Here is a 4,461-nt window from a genome sequence, read left to right as displayed (position 1 = left end):
TTTTCTGAAGCACGTGCTGCTCATGACTTCAGTTGAGCTCCCTGTGTCCATTAGGATGTGTCGCACGTTCCAGTAAGCCACCACTGCGGTTATCACCAAGGGGTCGGTGTGAGGGGTGACTACCTCTACCAGGTCTTCGTCAGTGAAGATAATGGGTGGTGTTTTCTCGTTGGGTCTGATGAATAGAGTTGGGGGATTCTTCGCTTCGTTGGCGTACCTGCACTGCTCACCCCTGGTGTTTCCACTGAGGGTCGGTCCTCCGGCGATGGTGTTAATGTGGCCCATCACCCCGTTGGGTTCCTCTGGCCCTTTGGTTGGTTTTGTAGCAGTAGTGGAGTGCGTATTGGTATCCAACCCTGAGCCGATTCCTCCCTTGCTTGTTGATCTTTTGTTCTTGTGATCGGGTAGTTGTTGTTCCTTATGGATGTATTTGTCCAGCTCCCACTTCCTTACCATCTCCTCTATAGATTCTCGAGGTGCCGACAGTCGTCGGTCCTGTGGTCGTATCCCCGATGAAAAGCGCACCACGTCGTCACGTCTCTGGGGCCGAACTCTTCCTTGTCGTCATTGGGTTTAGGTAATTGTACTTTCCCCTTCGAGGCGAGGATCTCTAAGATTTCCTTTGTCCCCTTTGTCAAGGGCGTATACGTGGTGAAGTTAGGTCTTGGTCTCTTGCTGCCGTCCCGTTCTCTGGGAATCCTCACCTCTTCACGCTCATTTTTCTTGGGTAGCTCTCCTTCGTACGGAATGTTGCCCACCTTCTTCATTCTTCGGTAGTTTTCTTCCCTCCTTATGAACTGCTCGACTTTCTCTATCAGTTCGGGCAGTGTGTCCGGTTATCGACTCGAGATATCGCGTATGATGTCATCTTGTCTAAGACACCTCTTCAGGGCTGCAAACGTGACCTTTGGTTCCAGATCGGGAATTTGTACCATGAGGTTGCGGAACCTCTGCCAGTAGTTTGCGAGGGTCTCGCCTTTCCTCTGGGCCACATTGAACAATTCGTCTGTCTTTCTATTGATGATGGTGCTGCCTCGGAAAGCATCGCAGAAAGCTTGAGCGAGCTCCTCGAAGGATCTTATCGAACCGGGTGCCAGTGCTTGGTACCAAGCCTGTGCTGGTCCTTTCAGTATGGTGGCGAACACAACACACCACACGTTCTTGTTGGTTGTGTAGAGGTTCATCACTGAGGTGTAGTTATTGATGAACGCGCTTGGGTCTTCCAAGCCATAGTAGTGGTCGAGAGCCGGACACTTAAAGTTCTTGGCCTTCTCTGACTCGAGTATCTCTCGGCTGAGGGGAGGTTGATGGATTACTGCCTTATTCCCTGTTAGTTTTTCCTTCTCTCTCTCTCTCTCTCTCGAGTCTGCTCCGCTATTTCATGTATAAGCCCTTCACAAACAGTCGGATCGTCTTTGCATCCTTCGCCGACCCCTGCTCGCTTAGGGATGTAAGGCTTGTTTTGGTCCAGTACTCCGGCTTCGTCCAATATGGTCTGCACACGCATCTGATCACCAGGCCGTAGTTCCATTGCTCCGGAAGAAAACACGCCGCCGGGTGAGAAGAGCCTTCGGGCCTGCATTTTGATTGCCTCCTTCCTTTCCTCCTGCGCAGTCCTTTCCTGGCAGCTTCGGCCTCTCCTGCAATCGTTTTACCTCCTCTTCTCTTCGCGTTCCGTCTGCCTTGAGTTGCTCGAGTTCGGCCATCAGCTCGACTGCATTGGGGATCCAGTGCTGGGATCCGCGGGGAGTGTGTTCTTCCGAGGACATGCTTGCCTGAAGGGCTGAGGGAAACCGTTAGTATCGAAAGTGAACGAAAGGGATTCAGGTTTTACCGAATCGATGATTTTGCTAGAGAGGCTCCCTCCTAGCGCCAAATGCTGATGCCAAAAAAATGACCTTCCGTTATATCAGCATGAAAAAGGGACATGATGTATGACAGCCTCCGTTATGATGGTATATTCTGTTATGATAGGTGAGATTCCCCTGAGCAGTCCTACTTCCAGCTCTGGTTCTCTGATGCGTTGTTCTTGCTCCTGCTCCTTGCTCCTTGTTCCTTGTTCCTGCTCCTTGCTTCTTACTCCTCGCTTCTGGTTCCTTGTTTCAGCCCAGGTCTCCTATCTTTTAGCTCTGATTCTAGCTATCTCCAAGCTCATGTTCGTCGATTCCCAAAAGGGGGGCAACCTACAAAGGGTTCGAAAATCGCTCGACGCTCAAGACAGTCAGGTGTTCTTTGCAATAAAAGAATGAATATTGATTGATCCTTTCGGGAGGCAAGTTATTGGAACTCTGAGTAATTCTTCTAGGGATTCTAGGTAGAAGACGATGTTCTAAGATGTTTTCTTAGATTGGGGAAGCCTCCTCTAGATCCAAGATTTCGGGTGATGGGAGATTTCGGGTGATTCCCTGATGTCCTTTGAAAGACGATGTGGGGGGCCTTTTATAGGCTTAAGAGGCGGCGGTGTTTTCCGTTTGGGGGAAAGTTTCCCTTTGTGTTTATCTCGGATTCGGGATATGTGAAAGTTCCTAAGTTCAAGGATCTTTCGTGATTATCCTGCCGATGTGATAGATCTTCTGGGAGAAGTTTCCTCCCTTAGACGCGTGGAGTCCAAACTTGCTTAAACACTTCCAGATCTGTAACCGACTAAGATCTATAAAGATATTTCGAGATTGAGTCAGTAAGTCAGTGCGCTTCTGCCTGCCAGTTCTGGCGTAAGGCATCGACCGAACCTACCGGACCCCCCTCAGTCCTCTAGAGGCCCTAGGGCTGATCTGGCCATGCCGAGGGCGTAACAGGGTTGGTTTCCTCTAAACCACCACTTAGTTAGGAGAGTGTAGCGGATCGTCAAGGATTCAGCAGTCCTGTTGCCTTAAGTCGGGTTAACCCGTTAGACTTCAGGTCTGATCTTGACTCTTCAGACGTTAGTCAACGTCTAGACATTTTTATGCATCATCAGGGACGACATAGCCTTGGTTGGGAGGGGCGCAAGGGAAGGCTCACTTTGGCCAGACTTTGCCTAGGCCGAGCTCCATCAACTTTGGTCGGATGTTCAAGGGTTTTCCATCCCCTTGTGTTTGATTTGATTTTGGTTCAAAATTTCTAGAGAGAGGAAGCTTGAGTTAGGGTTTCATGGAGGTTGGGTTCTAAATGGAGAAGATGATGATGATTGATATGGGGGAACCCAGATTTTTGCTAAGGGGAGATCGACTGCACCTAGATACTCATTTTTTTCCGACGATTTTAGGATCACACCACATCAAAAAAGAGGGTTTCTATCATCATCTTCTTGTCATTTATTATTCATTCACCATGTTTAGCTCACTTTAGTGTGTCGATTATGTGATTGATTTTTTATTATGTTTGATATGGTTTATTGTTTTGATTATGAATCGAGATTCTTTTAATTCGCTTATCGTTTCAATCATATTTTCATGTGTTTTGTCATGCACCTCATATAGATAATAGATGAACCGAAGTATTCGATATCGATCGTAGTCTAAGTCATAATTTCATGTGTCGTGTCATGCACTTCACATAGTTAGGTAATGTGGCGTTAAAATACCACATTGAGATCACTTAACTTGGATGAGTTAGTTTGTTTCGGGTTTTATTTCTAATAATTTATGTATTTTTTCTTGTTAGGAAGCTTATTTGGAGTTTGGCATTACATTCAGAATAAAACGAAGCAACTCATCACATTTTCGTCTCATGTGGAAGAGATCGGAAGGAGAGGGAACCAGGGGTGTTTTGGTCATTTTGTGAAATTTAGAGTTAGATGGCAAGTGGAGTCTATGGTGAGCCCAATGGCGAAAACGGAAGTTGAATCGGAGTTCGAACGGGAAAGTTATGGAAGAAAGAAGTCGAAGGGTGTTTTTCTCTTTTCTGGAAATTAGAGGAAGTAGAGACAAAGTTAAAGGCACCCCTTGGTTTGTTATAAGAAGCAAAGCCCAGAAGTCCCAAAGCCCAAAAGCTCAAAAAAAGAAGAGACAAATAGAAGTTTTATGAGCACCCCTAGATTGGACCAGTCTAAGAAGTTGGACCAAAGTCTTTGGGCCATTAAGAAAAGTTGTGTGTCTTTAGATAAAGGAAAAGAAATCTGATTGGGTTAGCTTCTCTATTCTTCTAGGGTTTAAAAGAAAAATCATCATCTTTTCAATTGGAGCTAGGGTTTAGAAGAGTTTAGGGAGAGAGAGAGAAGAGAAGCCGCCGGCCGGGAAAACAGCGAGCTCTAGGGTTCAGACTCCAAATCAGTTCATCAACAAGCAGCTCGGGATCAAAGTTCTGGTCGGAGAGAGAGCAGACACCAGCAGCTTCACGGCGACAAGAGAGAGCAAGTCGGCTGTTCTTGAAGGAGCTCGGAACAACAGCAACTTGGAGAACCAGAGAGCACCATTAACACAGCTACAGCTCGGAACAGGAACGTGAGCTGCTCGGTTTCTTCATCAACCATCAAAGGAAGCG

This window comes from Eschscholzia californica, unplaced genomic scaffold (genome assembly GCF_041429995.1).
Source record: "Eschscholzia californica isolate CP2 unplaced genomic scaffold, dmEscCali1.0.p SCAF_3, whole genome shotgun sequence".
Taxonomy (NCBI): domain Eukaryota; kingdom Viridiplantae; phylum Streptophyta; class Magnoliopsida; order Ranunculales; family Papaveraceae; genus Eschscholzia; species Eschscholzia californica.
Note: the sequence above shows the minus strand (reverse complement) of the source record.